General features: G+C 44.3%; 1 protein-coding gene across 6 annotated transcripts in view; it reads left to right on the plus strand.

Annotated features, from left to right (window-relative positions):
• Tenm4 (teneurin transmembrane protein 4) overlaps positions 1-21,568 on the plus strand; it is a 702,050-nt gene that overhangs the window by 116,995 nt on the left and 563,487 nt on the right. For all 6 annotated transcript variants that reach the window (XM_031387401.1, XM_031387403.1, XM_031387408.1 and 3 more), the window contains one exon: positions 21,488-21,543. The gene's annotated coding sequence lies outside the window, so the exon portion shown is untranslated. The remainder of the gene's footprint in view (positions 1-21,487; positions 21,544-21,568) is intronic.

Raw genomic sequence — 21,568 nt, forward strand, 5'->3', positions numbered from 1 at the left:
GAGTTTCTGGTAATAGGTCTGCCATATTAAGACATGCCAATCATCTTAAAGTCATGAGGAACTCAAGATGACTCTAGAAGTGAGATACTATGTATAAGAAAAATATTTTTTTCTGGTCAGTGGTGGCACATGCCTTCAATCCAAGCACTTGGGAGGCAGAGTCAGGCGAATTTCTGAGTTCAAGACAAGTCTGGTCTACAGACTGAGTTCCAGGACAGCCAGGGCTATCCAGAGAAACCCTGTCTTGAAAAATAACCCAAAAATGTATTTTTATAAGTTGTCCTTTGGTCACTTAATTATTTAAAATATAAAGTGAAACTGTCCAAGTGGACTTTGTAGGAACTTATTTTGGAGGAGATACTGGTCTGGTTTTGTAAGACAGACCCAAGACCAGCTACAAGAAGTTGTGTTGAATCAGACATGGTGTCCTACACCTTTAATCCCAGCACTTGGGACATAGAGACAGACAAATTGTTTCAAGTTCAAGAACAGTGTAGTCTACCTAGGACTACTGGGTTTCACAGGACTGCCGGGGCCATATGGAAAGACCCTGTCTCTAACCTCTCTCCCTCCCCACAAGAAAAGAATTAATGTATTCGTTGATTCTGACTCCCCCCTCTTCCCACCAATCTCAATATCTCTCTCTTGCTCTTTCTCTCTGTGTGTCTCTCTCTGTCTTCTCTCTCTCTCTCTCTCTCTCTCTCTCTCTCTCTCTCTCTCTCTCTCTCTCTCTCCCTCTCTCTGTGTGTGTCTGTGTGTGTGTGTTCTGCCCTACTCCTTGCATGTAGAATTTACCAAAGTGGGGATATTAAGCTCAGTGTTTTATAAACTCTGCTAGCCTGGAAGAAAATTATTTTAAGAGTCATTTTTGTCATCTCCCATTAGACATCAATTTCCTAAGCAAAATGGAATGTAGGACACTGTTGTGTGAGTGAAATAGCAGACATGTGGCCAGAGGTTAATAACTCCCATTGCCCAGTCCTGAAAGAAAGAAAAATCACAGTGTCACTTCTGCTCTTGACATTTGGTTCTGTCATCCTTCCAAGCGAACAAAGCATCTTTGTGCATTATAAAGAGGCTTCCATTTATGCCTTTCCAAAGTTCTCTGGAGCTGTGCCTCTCCATTTTGTGGGGAAAGGTGGATAGTAAGTAGAGGGAAACTTTAGAAGTAGTGCAGAGCAAAGTACCCTGACTATTGACCATAAACCACATCGCCCCAAATTCCTCCTGGGACAAGTGGCAACAAGCCATCAGAAACAACAGAGAGCCCTTCAGTACAGAAAACTCACTGCTCACAGTGAGAAATATAATCACTGCCATATTTGTTCTTAGAGTGGGGTAAAATGTTACAGAATGCCATTGAACTAGAAAGAAAACCCAAGAGCACTTTCAAATCGTTCTGTGGACACTGATAGATGAAGTCCCCTCTGCCTCAGCAAGCATGCTTGCTTGTCCTTGCTGCTGCTGTCCACTGTTGGCTATTGCTTCTCTTGCAATAGCTGTTGAATGACATCAAATGCTGGCCTTGTGAATTGTTCTGTTCTGCAGGGCTTTCAGCTGTGTGCCTCTCCAGGAGCCCTGGGGTCACTCTTGTATTCTTGCTGTGTTGTGCTGTAACCTTCTTTTCTCAGGCTATCTGTTTTCCTACCTGGTCAGAGTCCTGGGAAATACTGGATAAGAATCACTAGTGCCTGGTCTTAAAAAAAAAATAGTAGATTCACGCATTGTTTAAAACACAGCTCATAGTAATGACTATCTTAAGTCCTGCTTATGACCTCCAGGTAAGAATAAAGCTTTCTGTTGCCACATGGGATGAACTATGACATTTTTAATCCTTTTCAAACCCATTTCATTTTTTGAACCCTTCAAAATGATCTTTCTGATGCATTAGGTTCATTTCATGGCTCATGAAAGGGATGCAGCTTCCTGCTGCAAAACCCTGCATTTCAGACTTTAATGGGCACACAGATCATCTAGGTGCTGGCAAATGGCAGGTTCTGACTCATCAGGTCTGAGATGGGGTCCCTGATTCTTCATTTTTAACAAGCTCCCATGGGATATGGATGGATGCAGCTTAAATTCTGGCAGTACCTTGAGCACCAGGGTTCTCTAGGGCAGGCTTTGTTCAGCACCACGGACAGAGCAAACCCATGCCTTCTCCCCCCCCCCCCCCCCCCCCCCCCCCCCCCCCCCCCCCCCTCCCCCCTTGCCCCAACACCTGAACAATCAGACCTATGAGGCACTACAAATGTCTGGCTTCTCTACAAGAACTGTGTCACCAACTGATTGGGAAGCAAAAGAACCTTCTAGAGGCCACCTAATGATACAAACTATGATCACTCTTCCACAAAGGAAGCCTCTTGATCTTCAAAGATAAACACCTTGGAACAAAGACCCTGCCAAGCATAGGAAGAGAAGGGCAGGGCTTGACAAAACAGGAAGAGCCTTCTGGGAATCGGCTCAGCTCCTTTCAGCATCCTATCTCTCTGGTACACTACAGTTCCCACCTACTTACTGTGTCTTTGTCTTCATCTTGGGTCATAAAGGAAGTGCCTCTCTCTCACAGATTTGCTCTGGTGAGTTGTATTCTCAACCTAGTATACAGCTGAAGTGGCAACACCATTACATGAGTCTGTAACCATGACTCATATTTGATCAAATATGCTTGGAGCCCAGAGCACATGTTTATACCAGGAGCAGCAGTGTATTTATACCAATCTACAATTAGATTAGTCCTTCTTGGTGCTGGCCATGTTAGGATCACCTGATAGCTTTGCAAAATGCTGATAGAAGGGCCTCACCTAACAGCAGTTCCATTAGAATCTCTGAGTAGGAGGAAGGTTTCCAATGTTGTTAGAAGCTCTGTAAGTGGCTAGATTATGCGGCCCTGACTAAAGATCATGGTATGCACCATATTCTCTGTGACACTGTAGATCAGATTCTAGGTCCTTTTATCCTCCTCCTTTTGTTCTTCAAAATTCTTCCCAGACCTTGTCCAATGGGATGGATCCTCACTACATATCTAACGAGTAAGAACTGATGTGACAAGCTGACCTGTACCTGTTGTACATGCACAATGAAAGGTACTGACATTTTCCTTCATTTCTACCCAACTCTACAAACCTGGGAGTAGATCTTGCTTATCTCACTCTGAAGTGGAAGAAGCTGAGGCTTTGAAAAGTTGGCTGGATCTGATGAGGTCATGCAGGGAGTGCCAGAGCCAGCATCTCCACTTGATTCAGGGTATACTGAAGCTGTTTGGAACAGGCACCAGCAGGCTTCTGAGGTTAAGGGAGACCCAACACCACAGACAAAACTTTGGTTTTCTCTACTACTATCAATTTTACAGCTTTACAGAAAATATAGAATCTTTATTAATATTTTATAGTGTTCATTTCAAAACAATAGTAGCCCTTATTAAGTATATTTTGTTTGCCAAGTACTATGCTTGGTGATTAGAACTGTCAATCAGCTCTAGGAGATTGGTGTCAGATCCCCTTGAGGATGTCAAAGTCTATGGACACTCAATTCTCCTAAGTACAATGCTGCAGCATTTACACATAATCTGTGTTAATTTTTGTACTTAACTAAAATCGTCCGTGGATGACTTCCAGTACCCAATGTAAATTCTGGGTAAATAAGTGTTAGATGGACTGTTTCGGAGTTAGCAAGAATTAAAAGTGGCCTGTACATGTTTAATATAGACATGTTAGACATGCTTGTTTGTTTGTTTGTTTTTCCACAAATGTTTTCAGACTTTATTGAGCTCCAAGATGCAGAACCCAGACATGGACAGTCAACAGTTGTATCCTTTGCCTCTTTACCCAACTGAGTCTCATGATGCCGTTGCAAGGCAGGTATTGCTTCTACAACTAGGATAGAGAGGAAACCAAATCTTGGATTGGGTTAATAAGCCTACTGGTAAGGTTAGAGCCAGAAAGTGGCAAAGGCCGATTTGAACCCAGGACTTCCTGATGTGAATCCAGCCTCTCCTTAAGCACTCTGCCCATATCTTATTTGCAGTGCAATGTTGGTGAAATTATCTCATTAGAGCCTTGAGCTCAGAAGGGAGATAGATGACATGGTGGTAGCCAGGTTGAGGGAGCAGGTGCCAAATGGATGCAATTGGGGATTGACCATCTGGCAGAAGACTACACAAACAGCATACACAGGCTAGAAGGGCTTCTTGTAAATGTAAAATATCTTTCCCTCTGCTCTCTGATCCAGCAATTCCAGCATTCTTGGTATCCCTCCCAGGACAGGAGGAGGCAGGTCCCAGGCAAGGCTACCCTTCTTCCTGCTTGCAGAGGGACACAAAGCACCTCTGTTGTTGCAGTTGGAGATCCTTGATGATGGATGGCAGGTCATTTGTAGAACCCAGAGCCATCATTCATGAAGAACAATGGCCTACTGGGATCTAACACATTTGGAGAAGAGCATGAAATGGACAAAAGGGGGATTATATGAAACAAAGTCAAAGGAAAATTGTTAGGAGTCTTATTTCCTAAGCCTTTGATTCCAGCAGGGATGAAACTCTCTGAAAGAGCTGTCAGCAAATGTACCAAGAGCCCAGACAAGTTCTCTAGCTTCCTGGTGTCCATTACTAGCCAGCGTTGGAAGTGACTGTATAGAATTTAGCAGAGGATTACCCATTTGGGCAGTGTGGGTTTTACTCTGGTGTGGAAAGGAGTCTAGTGTTTGTGAGATCTACTTTGCTTTGTAGTGAAGACCTGAAATATGAAGAACTGGGTCAGTAACTTCAGAAATATCAGTGGGAGTTTTCTTTGTCTGGAGCATAGGTCCCTGTGCACGGGTCTGGGATTGTAAACAGATGAATGACTTTGTTTCACTTGGCTTGGGAAGCATTTCTAAAATGCTAGAAACCCCACTGTGTAATAGGAGGGAAGTTAATGCTGTATGTATGAACATGGGGTTAAGGATAAGAAAAACATTTGAAGTCAGAGAAGTAGTCTCAAGCCTGCTTCTTTGTCTTGTGGCTTGAGGTCAGGAAGTATCACTGACTACATAGTCACCCACTAAGGACAAGGCTTCTGGAAGTAGGTGGATAGCCAGCCTTGATGGTAACAAAGCACACAGCCCCCTACAATGAAGGTGCTGTGCCTTGGAAACTGGGCATATCATTAAGTGAAGGGGAACAGCCCACTTCAGGTCATGCTTAGGGCAGGGTTGTCAGGACTGGGGCATTCTGCCAAGTATTCACTGTGTCTTGGGTCTCCCCATGATGGGGGATAGCCTTCTATGGAAGGGATGTTGAAAATACATTCTAATGGGTCCTGGGTACTTGGGGCCTCATGCTTGCATGGTTGCATTCAGAAATGCTATTTATTGTCAATGCCTAGGAAACCCATTTCAGAACAGAATGGCCTAGAATGAACCATAAGCCTTAATCGGGTGTATTCTTTGGAATCTATGTAACTTTTTTTTTCATCATAAAATACTGAGTCTATAGGGTTGTAGACATGACACAGCAGTTCAAGATGCCAAGCCCGAGGGCCTGAATTTGATCCCCAGGACCCACATGCCAAAAAGAGAGAACTAACTAACTCCTGTTAGCTGTTCTCTGACCCCTACATTTGTGCTTTATTAGTATCCATCTACCCTACTTCCACCTCCACCTCCACCCCCACACACTCAAATAAATGAACAGAAAAGGAATATAATAGACCATACTTCATAGGGAGGCTGTACATATTAAATTTGCAAAATATATTAATACTTGTAGAGCATTAAATAAGATAATATATTTAGGATATTAATTAAACTAATATATAAAGTATTAGATAATCTAACATACAGCAGTTGCAATATTATCAGGCACATAGTATTTTATGCCTGGTTTTAGTTACTGTTATTATGTACATATGTGAGCAGATACACACACACACACACACACACACATACACACATACATATATATATATGTATGTGTGTATGTGTGTGTGTGTGTGTGTGTACATGAACACATGTATGCATATGTATGTGGAGGCCAAACAACAAACTTTGGTGTCATTCCTCAGGAGCCGTCCACCTTATTGCTTGAGAGAGGTCTCTCATTGGGACCTGGGACTAATCTATTAGACTAGACTGGTTAGTTTTGAAATCCCAGTGATGCTACTTTCTCCACCTCCCCACTGCTGGGATTACAAGTGTGTGCCAGAACATTCTGGTTTTTAACATGGGTGCTGGGGACTGAACTCAGAGCCTTGCACTTGCAAGTCATCATCTTAATCCTGTAAAACTGATTATAGTGAAAGCATGCCCATTGCCCACCTTTGTGCTGATGACAGGGATGTATCAGTGAACATCATATGGCCCTTCCTTTATGCACTCATAGTGTTGAGCACCAGCCACATACATGACCATTCTCCATGACTGGAAGTCCTATGTCCTCTGAAAATGATTCAGGGGAAGTCCTACAGAGAGTCATCAATGGGAGAGATGGAGACCAATTTGCTGAGTCAAGGGAAACCTGGAGAAAAGAGTGCCAATTGTGAGGTTAAGGGCAGAGAGGCAACTCTGGCCTGGTGAAGGCAGGTGAGAGCACTGGGGGACTCTGAGGAGGGGCAAGGGAACAGAGGCTTAAATGACAGGGATGCTGCCCACATGTGGGCAAGGGTGAGGGAGACGCGGAAGCATTTGGATTATTCCAGGAGACAAACTGTCTGCATGAGCAAAGGTGCAGAGGCAAACCTGGGCAGCAGTGTGTGCCTCTGTGTGTGTGTGTGTGTGTGTGTGTGTGTGTGATTTGCATAAAGATACAGGGCTCACTGGAGGGGATTTGGCCAGAGAGCTTAGAGGATTAGCTTGAGGGGATGTAGACCTCAAACCAAAGAGTAGCAGGTGAATTTGATTCCACTCTGAAGATTTTTATGGGCTTATAAAACTGTATATTGTGGGCTTGTAAAGCATCAATTCAACCCACAGCGTAGGATTAACAAGGTACAACAGAAGCAAGGTCCCAGGAAATAAATAGTGCATCCACTGTATTTGTCCTTCTCCGTTCATCTTTCTGTTACTTGTCTCTCACACTCACCCCAAGAACTCTGAGATGAGAGTGGCAGAGAGCCCAGGAAACCAGCATTTAACATGTTGGACACAGTGCTGGACAGCTGGCCTGTATCCCATGAGCAGTGGAGACCTGTCAACCTGAGCAGAGAAGCAGAATCAGAGGGTTTTGGTGGACTCAGGACTTTGGTTTCTCTGACTCCTCACCCTTGCCAAATCCATGTAGGAAGTATGGGAATTCAGTGTACTAATCATTGTGAGATGCAGGGTCTAGGCCCACTATAAGTTCCAAATGCCCTGTGTGCACAGAGCAACCAGAATGTTCTTTATTTATTGTGTGGACTCTCAGGCAGTATCTTTCCTGGAGGTTGTGAGTGGGGAAATGATTTATTCAAAGCCAACTCATACCTCTCCACGCCTAGGATAAGCACTGAGCATGGAGGATGCAAGAAGGAACCCCCACAGCCAGGTGCACTGGCTTCCAGCCTGCCTTCTACTCTGTGGTCCTTACCCTTTGCTCTTCCAATCCCTACGATGCAGTGTGTGAGGTACCCAGGTGGAACCCGGCACTTCTCAGATCTTCAGCCACTACTTAGCTTCTCTCCTTCATTCCTTCCTAAGAGCGACTTTCAAAGGAACCATGTATCTTGCTCACCAGAGTTCTGGCCGTTCTTTGAAGTTTGAAACCAAAGTCTTTCTTCTATCTCAGACGTGGGACCAGTTTTGCATGGTAGCTTGATATCAAGGTGGAGTTGCTGAGCTGTCTGCTAACATAGCATTTATTTCTAGCTTCCTTACTCCACTGCAGGCGGGGAAGTGACAGGCTGAGTTCCTCACCACAGAGGTGTATAGAGCATCCCTGTATCCAGGCCAGATCTGGGCCCTGGGTAAGGATTGGTGGTTGAGGCAGAGCCCTTTCTTAAGACTCTCAGACTGACTGCAGGGAGACAAAAGAGCCAACAGTGGCCATCCTGCTGGTTGAGTGTTGCAGTTGATGGGAACACAGGAATTGTGGTCTCCAGCAGTTTTACATGTGCTTCTGCATAGAGGAGTTAGGACTCTCACTGTCTAACTCAGATGGATCTTTCAGGCCAAGTCTGAGACAGTCAGTTCTGCAAGGCAAGGAAGGATATTGGGTGGGAAAGAATAGAACACTTTCAAAACAAAACAAAAACAAAAAACACTGTTACTGTCGCTTTAAGGGGTTCTCAGATAAGGAAACCAATGCCTTGAGAATTCATGAATATCAAATGATCAACAGGACCCCACCTCGTCTTTTCTTTTCTTTTTTCTGGGTGTCTTCCCATCCTCCACATGAGCATCCCTTCCAGTTCCACAATCCTTGATGCACAGTGTGTTGCTCACAGCCTGCAAACCAGTGTGAAGCCAGCTTGGCTCTCAGTCTATTTATCTTATCTCCTATTTATATTTGGAAGCCTGCTTCTTCATCTGTTAGAACTGCCTGCATTGCACGCCCTGGAAATGTCTCTGTTTACCTTGATGTGCCGTGAGCACGATCCAGGGTTATTAATAAAACAGGGGAGCTTCCCAGCTGCTAGAGCTAAAGAACGGCTATAAAATCGATGGCCACAGTTGGGGCTCTAGTTGCCCTAGTGAGAACACCCACACTCTCCATGGGCCCCATCTGATCTTAGGGACCAGGATGGGGCAAGGGACATTGAACCAACCTGCCTAGGAAACACTGCCCTGTTTTACCTTCTCCCAACTCAGACGGTAAAGCTCATATTTCTGTAGATCCCAGAGACAGCAAACAGGTAAGGTTTTGATCACTCATTCTGTCTTAGCATAAATAGAACAAACCAGCAACCAGTATTTCATCAAAGTAACTGTTTGCACTATCTCCTAGAAAGCCTGATTTACCCATGCCTGTGGTTCCCATGCAGCACCCCCCACCACCATTCTGCACCATGTCAAATGAGAGCTACCCCTTTGTCTAAGTTTGCCATGATAAGTTACAACCAAATGCAACTTGAGGAAAATGGGTTTATTTGGTTTCAACATCCTGATAATGGTCCATCTTTGAAGAAAAACCAAGGCAGGCCCCCAAGCAGGGCAGGAACATGGAGGCAGGAACTGAAGCAGGGACTGTGGGAAAAAGCTGTCTACCGCCTTACTCCCCACGGCTTGCTCAGCTTTCAGTTATTTCTTTTACCTTTCATGTCATAAGGTAACATCACCCAGGGCTACCTGCTCAGGGGTGGCACAGTGAACTGGACCCTCCTGCCACTGCCGATGATGCCCTATAGACTTGCCTGTTGCGGATAGCCCTGGGGCTAATTACATTTGATGTTAATTCCATGCTCCTGTGAGGGACTGCAAACAAGGAATGAGTCAGCACTCAGGTCTCCTTTAAACCTTCTTCAGACCTTAATTGATAAAATAAAGGCTAGAGCAGGTGATTGGGCAGAGAAGGAGGAGAAGATGAGTTGAAAGTTTTGGGAGAGAATGAGAGAAAGAAAAAGACAGAGGAGGAGGTGGAAGGAGAGAGGAGCAGAAGCACGTGGCCTGGAGAAACTGCAAGTTATAAGGGGCCTCAAGATGGGAAAGATGGTAGTATAGTGGTAGATCTGCCTAATCTAGGTGCACAGCTTGTATTCACATTAATTGAGTTGTGTTTTCATTGCCGGGGCATATTTGGGTTGGAGATTTACTGCAACATTTGCCTACACAGGTCAACCTGATGGAGATATTTTCTCAATTGAGGTGCCTCTTCCCACAGGACTCTAGCCTCTGTCAAGGTGACAAAAAAGTACCCCCTTTCACAGGGGTGTAAAGTTTTGTTTGCCTGTCTCCACCCCTCCCCCTCCCCCTCTATATGCTTTGTATGGGAAAGTGAGCTTGCCTCCCTAGACCTGCATGTGATTTGGTTCTTCATGATAGTGTAACTATGTATATTATTGACACAGTCTCCAGTTTACAGTTATTCAAAGTAAGAATTTTGGGATAGCATAAGAATAACACAATCGGTGGGTGGAAAACGTTCTTGGAATGATGAGGATTCATTTCTCGACAGGCTAAGGATAAACCATGATACTTTTCCATGATGCTGGGCAGTAAATCAAGGAGCTGTCACTCACACAATCAAAGGGGGAAACAACCAATACCACACAGTGCATTGTTTCTAGGCTCGAGTGGTCAGTAGGGTCAGGTGTACTAAGTACGTGTGTGTGTGTGTGTGTGTGTGTGTGTGTGTGCGTGTGCGTGTGTGTGTGTGTGTGTATGTGTATGAGTGAGTGTGTGTGTGAGTGTGTGCGTACGAGGGGTCAACTTCAGGTGTCTTCTTCATTTGCTCTCCATTTTATTTTTCGAGACAGGCTCTTCACTGAGCCTAGACCGCATTGATTTGGCTAGCGTGGCTGGCAATGAACTCCAGGGATCTGTTGTCTCTGCCTCTCCTCCCAGTGCAGGGCTTACAGATGCACACCACTGTGTTTGGTTTTATGTGAGTGCCAAGGACCAGAGCCTCAGGTATTTATATCTTACACCTGGTACTTTACCAACATGGCCACTTCCCCAACCCCTTAAGTGCATTTTTGACTCAGTAGCATTTTTAACTGGCAACAGGTTTATGAGTTTTGACCCCATTATGAAGAAAGGAAAGTCTATTTACACTGTGGAAACCTTTCCAGCCAATAAGATCCCTATTCCTATGCATCCCCTCATTCTGACATCACTGCAGCCTTACTCAGCTCCAGAAACCAAGAGAAAGAATGCAATGACTGTCCTGTGTTATGGGTTCAGAGAGTCTCACTCGGGCATGGCTATGCACAGTGGGCATAGTGTGGCTATAGAGGCAGCAGGTGCCCATGCTAATGTCTGGCAAGTCATACTTGCTGTGTAATCCTGTGCAGAGACCAGCCCCTCCCCTTGGGAGCTCAGTTTATTCCCACTATAAAGTGAGGTTACTGCCCTAAATCAGAGCTTCTTAATGTGAGTGTATGGCCGGGAAGAAAATAACTGAAAGTTAGCATTTTCTCCCATTGCGAATATAGGCAATAAACCACAATAGCATTAGCACTTTCTGGGACTTTGTTACCAGGAAGAATCAGATATTTTTGTATCCCATTATAGTTATTGGAGATGCCTCAAAATATCATTTGCACTCATCACTACCTCAAGGTTATGATAGTTATTAGACAAGCTGTTAGATCTTGTTATGACTTAGAAAGGAAATAAAAATATAACAATCACAAATTTCTCATTTTAACATTTTGATAACTATTTCAATATAATTGGTTTCCTTTGTAATCTGATTGGTTTTTATTTTATGCATTTAAAAGGTTCTTTCTTTCTTTTCTGGGAAGAGGGTCTATATGTTTCAAGGATCTGCCAAAGGGGTTTGTGGGATTCCAGAGGACACCTTGCTGTGTCACTGCAGGACCCCAGGTTCCACCTGACCCAAATGCTCACTCATCAGCCCCCCCCAAACACACACACACCCAGCCCCATCTGCTTCCACACCAGAGGCACCTGCAGAGGTGCTCCCTTGGGCCCCATGCAGCTCAGATGGCATTCAATTTCATCAGACCAGTGCCTTGTGGTCTACAGTCTAAGGGAGGATACTGTCAGAGGCATATGGGTTGAGTGGGAGGAGGGAGATGGAGGCTCAAGGCTCAAACAGGTCTTTTGATATAGGCAGCATCTTGTGCTCAAATATCTTGGTTTCATCCCTTTCAGCGACATCCTCCTCACCCATGATCTTCTGCAAAGTCTTCATAGAGGCATCACAGATCCAGAGAGTTTGTTTGGGTGTTTGTGTTTTATAGGAAAAGGCACGGGGAGGTCCGGAGTCCAGAGCCGCAAAGGACAAGATGTAGGAGGAAAGAAAGGATGGTGAAGCAATCTCACACACACACACACACACCAGGAAACAGAGCTACTGCTAGGGGCCAGGCTGGGCTGCCAAGGGCCGTCTGTTTTAAGGGCACAAGGCACAGTAGAACTTGTGATGAGGCCATACCAGAAGTTGAGGTGAGAGATAACTATGGCTTCATGTAGGGTCACCAGTGCAGGCAGAAGTGGAGAGAAGTAGACAGAAGCTGGGAGAGCCTGAGAAGGCCGAACCAGAAGAGCTAAAGGATACATAGCTGGTGGATGGAAATAGAGCTGGAGGAGCTAGGGCAACCTAGGTGCTCCACTTGCTGACCTGGGCACCAACCACGGAAGGCTCTCTGGTGAGAGACTGTGAGATAGGAATTGCTGCCATGTGTAACAGGTGTTTCCTAGCATCGTAACAGGTGATTCCTAGCATCGTAACAGGGTGGTTCCTAGCATCGGGACGATTGTTTCTCTTTCTGGCTAATTCCTCTGCAGTTGAGAAAACACATCACCCTCCCATGCTTCCATGGCAACTATTAAACTAGGGGAGTAAGACCTACTTTAGGGGTTTGCTGCAATGGTTATTGCAAATATGAAGTCAAAGCATCCATGCATTATGAGCTGTCCATGGTCCCAGGTGGTCTCTGGCAGTGGTTGAGTCCCCAAGAGTCTCCCGGAATCCCATTACAAAGAGGCACCTCTGGTGCATTTCCCACTTAGGGGATGGAATTTGGAGTCCACAACAAGTCTGGCAGTGGTGATGCCAAGTCTGTTTTCTTGCCTGTTAGGTGGAAGGACACACTTTGGTTTCTAGCCCTTGAGATTGTGTCATACAATGACATCATTGGATGGAATTCACATAGTTGGTTTCCAGGATTGTCTCTGTGGTCCATGGTCAGCCCTGCAAGCTCTCTGAGCCTTAGTTTCTTAAGTTAGAGGAAATGGCAAGGTCTCTAGCTTGTTAGGACTCTAAAAAAGTTGAAGCTTGATGAATTTATGTAAAGTTAATGTAATAATTCACCTTACCAGGCACATGGTGGGTACTGAGTAATGGTTACCTCTGTGAACAGCTGAGCAGGGCTAGGCTAGGAGACCTCAGCTGGACGAGCTGTGGCTCTGAACCTGTCTACTTCAGCCTTCCTCTGTCCTAACCCCACCATTCAGGATGTCTTCCCCACAGCCATCAAGGAGCTCAAGATCAAACTGGGCCCTTTGCATCCATCTGACTGGGCTAGAGAGATGACTCAGAGGTTAAGAGCAGTGGCTACTCTTCCAGAGGTCCTGAGTTCAATTCCCAGCAACTACATGATGGCTCACAACCATCTATAAATGTAATCTGATGCCCTCTTTTCGCATGCAGATAGACATGAAGATAGAGTACTCATATACATTAAATAAATAAGTAAATAAATCTTTAAAAGACAGAAGCGAAAACAAAACCCTTGACTGCATTCTCACTGGTCGAATCAGAAGCCTGAACCTCATCCTTCCTAGTTCAAGGGTTTTGCTGCTGTCTCAGAAGCTCAGCATCTTCTTGCCTGCCTGCCTGGAGGCTTAACATCTTCCTGCCTGCCTGCCTGCCTGCCTGGACCTTCTGGTGGTAAAAACTGTTCCCAACTTCCTTTTCTCATTCATTAAAACAGAGCCTTCAGTGGGTTCCACTGTTGCACACAGAATCCCTTTCTTCCATGTTTTTTTGTTCTACACACATGTTTTTTGGTCCAAAATGAGAAGCTGAAAGATCAAAGTGGAGCTAGAGAGATGGTTATCCTGTATAATTTCCATAATCTACATGGACATTGTGATAAAGAGACCTGCTTTACAGATAGACGATAAGACTGGGAGGTACTAAGTAACTTTCTCAGTGTCATGTGACAGCTTGGGTACTGTCTGGGATTTGACGCTGTTGATAGGATAGATGGCAGCCAGGGCCTACCATCTTACTGAAGAGCCATTAGCAGCTCTTAGGTGCTGGGGGATGGAGAATTGTTCTTTTTTGAGGATGTAATCACTGGAAGGTCTCTTATACTTCAGTGGATGGCCAATTAGAGAGAGAAAGGGAGGGAAGAAGGGGGAGAGGGAGAGAGACAGACAGAGACAGAGACAGAAAGACAGAGAGAGAGAGAGGAAGTTGGGAGGGGTGTATTGAGAGCATATGGGGATAGTTGGAGGGGAAATTAGAGGGTGGTTATGGTAATATTTCCCTGTATACCTGTATTAAAATCTCAAAAATAAGTAATTTTTTTAAGTTGCAACTTGGATGCTGATGAGGCCCATGATCTTAACGCTTTATTCCCAGTCACCTGCTCCCTCCCATGTGCAGTCCAGAGATGGGGGCTGGCAACTATATGTCAAATGGAAGGGTGAGCATGAAATTGCTGGGTGGAGAAGTTGCTCTTCCAAGCTAGGCTCACTTGCTTGAGTTGTTAAAATTGAAACGATCAGCGGCATCCTGCAACATCTTGTAGTAGACCTCCTGTGTTTTTAGATAAATAATAAAAGCCATTATTTCTGTAGCAAACTACCCCCTGAAAGCAGTGTAATGCAGAGCATCCTAATGGGAGTGCCTGCAGCTGGGGCAGCTGTCTGGAGGAGCTAGCTAGTCCCTGGAAAGCTGGTTAATGTTCTAGGGTTTCATTACTGGCCCTGTAAGGCCATGGGGAGTTGTTTGGTGCTGAAGGTTGAGACCTTTTGTCTACAGTATCATTTTTTTCATCCTAAATTACTTCCATCACCCTGACCACACACACAAGATGAGATCTAAGTGAGAAAGGACAGGACCTTTGATTCTAAAATGCCCAGGGGAAAGCTCAAGTGAACATGTTTTGATACCCTAATCAGCAACAGAAGTCCAAGAGTTGAAAATCCAAGCCCCAGCAATGATGACATGGGAAATCACAGCCCATCATCTTCAGGGAGAACTTCCTCACTCAGACATCTGGTGGCAAGGCTAAGCTTAGATCAACAGGGTTTCCTCAAAGCATCTACATCTGAATAGTGGGCAATCAGAGCTCACACAGCATGCCTGAGCCTTGGGGTCCCTGGAACCTCCTAGATGGAAGCTTCTAGAAGGCTCAGTTTATGCCTTCTTCAGCCCTACTAAACTTAGTCACCAGTGATGTAACCACTCAGGTTTAAGATCCTTGATAGAAGGGTGACCCAGAGAGTGTCTTCCTGGTAGGTTCAGGTGCTCTATCTTCAACAGTTACAGTGATGACTGTGGCCACCCACCTTCCATCCCATCCCCAGCCCTCACAAATTGGCACAGCACAGCTCTTGGATCCAGCTATGATTTCCCCTTCACATTCTTGCTTCTCACTGGAACTGGAAGGCTTCTGGGAGTTCCTGACACCTGGCCTCACCCTATCAAAATCACCCCACCATCTGGATTTGCATTCGAATGTTGGTTTGCCTGGGCTCCAAACCCTGGTCCTGGAAGGGTATGGTTGTACAACTCCTTCAGTCTCAGCATTCAGGAAGCTGTGGGGAGAAGATCCCAGGTTCTCAAGCTATAGACTTGACCCTGTCTGAATCAAACAAAAAAGCTAATAAACACAAACAAAATCTTGGCTCTATTACTCGTTGTATGATTTTAGGCAATTTCGTGGGTATTTCGGTTTCCTTGTTTCACCTGTAAAACAAGGAAATGACAGCACTTAACTCGCACAATTGTAAATGAAGATTAAACGGAGTGATATTTATAGAGCATTTAGGACAGTACATGGCCCACTTGGGCTGCTCTGACCATGTGACTAGAATAAGTTGCCTGTAGTATCGTAGGCGGGCCTAAACAAGGAAAGCCAGCGCTTTTTACCTGGTGCCTGAAGCCATGAAAGGCAGATCCCTGGCAAGCAATGCACAGGCCTTTCAGAAGTTTCAAGTAGATGGGAGCTGGGAGAAAAGGAACAGTACTGCCCTGGAAACATGGTGGCAGGATCTTAGGGATCCCAAGGAGAGAGGCACCACGGGGAGAGGCTGAACTATATACTGTTGGCAACCAGGCTGCCATCCTAATGATGCTTACCAACTTTGTTAGATGTGTTATTGTTTCAATATCCCTTTATAACATTTCTGTTAGATGTGAGGCATACAAAGACCAAGGCAACCCTGAGGTTCAGTGCTCTTGATATCTATCCCTTTCAGGTGAAAAATAGAGAGGCTTATGGAGGCTTATGGGGATCACAAATGTTGTCTACAGTCAACAACCTTGGGAGAAAATAAGAGGCAGGGGGTCAATCTCAGGTTCTCACTGAGGACTAAGAAGCACCATCCATGATCCCCACCACTCTTGGATATTGAGATGCAGAAGAGGACTTTTAGGGGTGTGGGAGGTGGCTCAAAAAGAAGATATTGAAACAATGACTAGAGCGCTTGGAGATGGGATGGGGACAGACCCAGAATCCAAACTACTGGTAGTATCTTGGTCTTAGCTTCTCTGTGGAAACTTGACTTTGATCAGGGCATCAGATAAACTTTGATCTTTCTTGGTACCTCCTTCATGGCCCAGAGAATCCTGATTTACTGACCTGCCACCTCCATATGTAAGTGGCCTTCCGGGGCTAAAGCAACTTATCAACACGTTACTGGCAACTGGAGTAGATTAACTTGAGACAATTCAAAACTGAGCTGAAGAAGCAGCACCACACCTTTTAGCATTTCTTTTCCTATTGCTGTGATAAAAAGGAACTTAAAGGAAGAGGGGTTTGTTTCAACCCATAGTTCAAAGTACACTCCATTGTGGCAAGGACCCTAAAGCAGCGGGAGTTTGAAGCAACCAGTCATACACAGGCTCTCAAAGAATGGTGAAGGCAAGCTAAAACTCAGCTCACTTTCCCGTCTTATCCAGTCCAAAGGCTACACCCAGGAATACTGGGCTAGCCCTCAGTTAAGATGGGTTTTCCCCAAAGGTGTGCTCAGAGGCCCTTATCCCAGGTAATTCTAGGTCTGCCAAGTTAATTAATTCCCCACCTGACTTTTTATTTCCATCTCTGGGATTCTGTAGGAGAGTGGGTGTGGAGTGAGTTGCGTTTCAATGATTTTGGTGAATGAATGTTGAACTGAAAATGAGGTAGAGGCTGAGAGCAGAGTAGTGATATGGAGATGCAGCCAGAGGAGAGCCGAGCTTCTTTTCCCTACATCTGCTTCTCCCGATTTAACTCGGAAAAAATAAGCTAAGAGCAAGTGTTCATAAATATGTGTCTCGCTCTATAGAAAGAAAAACTCATCAAATCAATAATTCCAGTCATGGAAATTTATTTTTGAATATGGGAGGGAAGAGGGTAAATTTGATGTAATTACTATATCATTTGACTTAAAATTAAGTCCATTGAAGAAACATTTATTGAATGTGGGCACAGAGGATAGAGAGACACTGGAGCTGCCAAAGAGCTTGAGATGCAGATCTAGCCTTTCTGGCACCTCCGGTTCTGGGACTCTTGTTTCCAAGGCCAAGGCTATGAATTATATGTGTGAGAAAAGATGTGATAGTCCCTCATGGTTGCTGTAAGTTAGAGCCTGGCATTTGATACAAACCCATTTCATTGCTTGTCTTTTTTTTTTTTTTTTTTTTTTTTTTTTTTTTTTTTGGTCATTATTAAAATCTGGAGGGACCAGGTATGGTGGCACAGACCTGTAGTGCTAGGGAGACAGAAAGACAGACAGAGTCATAACACCCAGCACTGCTGTTTCCAGCTTCTAGAAAGAAATTTGAGAGGCTAAAGGATGCCCTATGGGCTTCAGATTTTAATTTCAGCAGAACAGGAAGTTTGGGGGGAATTCATTCATTAAAAAATATTCCTCAAACTTGTGGGGAAAGAATTGCAGTAGACTGTATGAACATAGTGGGTAGGAGGGTCATGCAGAAATCCACGAGAGAGACAATGGTGTCTTGGTGGAATTGTGGAACTCTTCGGGAGGAAGGAAACGAACAGACTTAAGGTATATTTGAAGGTAGAATTGATACACAGTGGTGAGTAATTGTCCAGGGCCAGTGTGACATGCAGGATAGTGTCAAAACAGCTGCTGGGACTCTGGTGGAAACCATCAGGAGACAGTGCTGTGACTGAACAAGCTGGAGGAAAGCTACCAACAGCAGCAGCTGCAACAGTAATAGTAAGGGAAAAGACAAACGGCAAATCCTTTTGCACCAATACGGAGAGTCTCAGGCCTACTTAGAAATGAGTGAAGGGCAGAGAGCATGTTGATTCCTTAACAATGTTAGTTGCTGAGGCATGAGCATGTTGATTTCTTAACAATGTTAATTGCTGAGGCATGTAGGGAAACATGTTTACTTTGAAGATACAAAGATTAAAATGCCACAGCATCGTGTGCCTACCCCAGTGACAGAGATAAACCAGGATCCTGATGTTTACTGTTGAGGAGAGCAAGAGGGCCTGGCATGCTTGTGGAGTGCTAGTAGAGATGAAAGAAGACACGCTCTTTTGTAGGAGGTACTTACACAATTTCAAACTGTTTGGCAATGTATTAAGTACATAATCAAACTGCCACGTGAGAAATATGTATGAAATATTAATTAGCAAAAATTGTATATATCCATCAGTGGGGGATTAATTACCTACCTACATGACCATTATAGAGAATGCTTTCTTAGTGAGTTAGAACATTAAAGTCAGCATCCATGGTTAAGACCCTACTTTATAAACCAGAATACATGGCATGTGTGCATCTGTTTCTCTGTATTTTCGTGCAAAGGCTAAAGGGGCCTGCATCCTAATCAATACCACCAGGGAGGTAGTACATTTTAAAAATATTTAGTGCATTCTGGTTCTTTAAAAAAGAAAGCAATCTATGAGTGTAATAATTGTAATGTCGATGACAGTAATAATTGACTAATTCCAATTCAGATTGGCGGGCAAATGATTCCAGAGAGGGGGGTTTGCTGGATTGGGAGAGACTAATCAGGCCCAGTTTTCTTGAGGGAGTGAGGCTCTGCACTGAGGCAGGCTAAGCCACTTCTACAGGCCCTTTCACCTATTTACTCTCTCCTCATAAAAAATTTACAGCAATTAATTTTAACGAATGACAGGAAGTGGGAACTTAGAGTTCTAACAAGGCCATGCCACAACCGCATTGGCCAGAGTCCAGCACAGCTTCTTGGTGGCTGCAGTTTCGTCCTCATTTCCCATGACAGTGGAGTCCTAGGTATTATGTGACTGGCCCTTTCTATTCCCTTGGTTACTATCTTGGATCTTTGAATAAAGAATCACTTTCAGTCACATTTTCTGAAACCTGGACACTTCTTACTAAAGTGCCCTTTTCGGGAACTTAAATAGCTATTGATAGGATCTTGTCACTTTATGGAAATGCTGATGATCTTACAGAATGGGCTGAACCTGCCTTGATTTGCAAATAGAACTTAATTAGTGGCCAAATGCCAAGAAGTTATAGATTGGAGCTCTGAGGATGTTGCAGGAGAGGGAGTGACTATATTCACAGAGCGAGTGCTGGGTTGAGGATGGCAAGTCCTGGCTCCTTCAGTTTTGAGCTGAGCTGTGTAACCTTGGGAAACCTTTGTAACAGATAACAAAGAGTAAAGCACTCTTGTTGCTTTACCTTTGAAATGTGATATCTCAAAGTTCTGAGGCTGCAGAATAGTCAGGGACCAAATGCCAGCATGTGCCAAGTATAGTTAAAGAAACTGCTAAGAAGGTAGATGGTTGGGCAGTTTAGACTTCAAAAGTTTCTAATGAGATACAGGCAAATATGTTTCACAGACAACACCTATACCCTGGGAGTCTGTAAACATTTGTGTGTAGAATGGCTACTGTGATGAACTCTTTACATTGTTAGCAATCGGTTTGCAATAACTAACTCCATCTTCATCTATAGGTTGCTTTTTAATGAGCCATGGAGAGAAGGGCAAGAAATAAAGAGCTGCAGATACTTCTTTTAAAACTCCCTTAGAAATGAAGAGCCAGGGAGATGGCTCAGTAGGTAAAGTCACCTGTCACTAATGTCACTAAACTGATGTCTTGAGCTTCATTCCCAAACATCCAGGGTGAAATGAGAGAAGCAGTATCTACAAGCTGTCCCCTGACTTCCACATGCATACTGTAGCATGGTCCACCCCACTCCCACCCACTCCACAAGCACATAAAATAAATACCTAAAATGGAAAGTAATAAAATCTTTGAGTATGAGGTAAAGTCAAAAAAAAAAAAAAAAGTAAGTCAGTAATGGTATAAATGACACACTGATATGGCTAAACTGTGTGGTAGTACCTAGCGACTGCAGTGGGCTTAGGATGAATTGCCAGCCAGGTTGAGCTAGTCTTATTATCAGCTGTGAAAAATTCCCAGTGTGGTATGAAGACCTGAGAGAACATCTGTAGGTAGTGCCACCTCGACAGTTGTGACTGGAGGGGCTCAGGTAGATGATGGGGTTCCTTTTCTTTCCCTTGGACTCCTGTTTCTAATTCTAAACGAGTATCTGTGCGTGGCTGCTATCCTGCCCTTATTTTCCAGATAAGGTAGTCAACTGAAGGCTGAAGTAAGTTCAGTGGCTAAAGTTACCCCCTCTGTACTCCACTGGACAGAGTGCAGGCAATGCAACTGCCAGAGACCAGAGCACAGACCTGCAAAGTGCTTAGAGAAAGTGACAGATGAGAAAGAGACAATATGAGAAGGGCAGCAGTCCTGGTCATAATGTGAGGGACAAGAAAAGGAGACCTGTGATCCAATGGTTCCATTAGATTTTACGGACCATTGTCCTGCTCTGAAAGATGGTAAAGTATATCTATATGCCTGGGAGAAAAATGATTGTGAGAAGGATGCTCAAATGGAACTGGAGAGACTGCCCAGTCATTAGAAGTTCTCTCTGCCCATCTTCTTCTAGAGGACCTGTTTCAGTTATCAGTACCTGTGTTGTGTATCCTACAACCACCTGTAAATCCCTCTCCAAAGGACGATTGGATCCCATCCAAAGGATGATGGTTGCTTCTGACCTCCTAGGGCACTTCACACACACACACACACACACACACTATGCATGCATACAAACGATAGACACAAATACACATCGATAAAATTAAAAATTAAAAAAATTTAAAGATAATTATTTTATATTTTATTCATATGCATACACTGTAGCTGTCTTTAGACACATCAGAAAAGGGCATCAGATGCTATTACAGATGGTTGTGAGCTACCATGTGGTTTCTGGGAATTGAACTCAGGACCTCTGTAGGAGCAGCCAGTGCTCTTAACCACTGAGCCATCCCTCCAACCCCCTTAAATTTTTTTTTTTTATATTAGAGTGTGTGAAAGCCACGGCAGTTCTCTTTATACTCTAGTGTCCCTAACAATCTAGGTTGATATCTATGAAAATCAAAAGTGTATAGCCAGGTGACTGGAAGGTTGAATTCTCCATATGGAGATAGAAGTACTGCTCGTGTCTGTGCTGGACACAGAACCATCATCGAGCATTCTTTTTTAATGCTCACACTTCATTTTGTGAAGAGTTCCCTGGTGATCCCTGACCACCAGGAATATCTTTGTTCCCTGGGCTGGTGAGTTGGCAGGCAATATTAGGTGTCAAAGTTGTGATGCCTATGAACGCAGAGGTCACTCAGGGTTCATTGTGTGATTGTCTTCTTCTTTTTCAGATGGACAATCTGAGGCTGAGAGAGGGCTAGTGATTTCTCGGACACTTGGGCAGTAGGTAAGTTATGATGCTGAATTGGGCC

Source organism: Mastomys coucha, unplaced genomic scaffold (genome assembly GCF_008632895.1).
Source record: "Mastomys coucha isolate ucsf_1 unplaced genomic scaffold, UCSF_Mcou_1 pScaffold21, whole genome shotgun sequence".
NCBI lineage: Eukaryota > Metazoa > Chordata > Mammalia > Rodentia > Muridae > Mastomys > Mastomys coucha.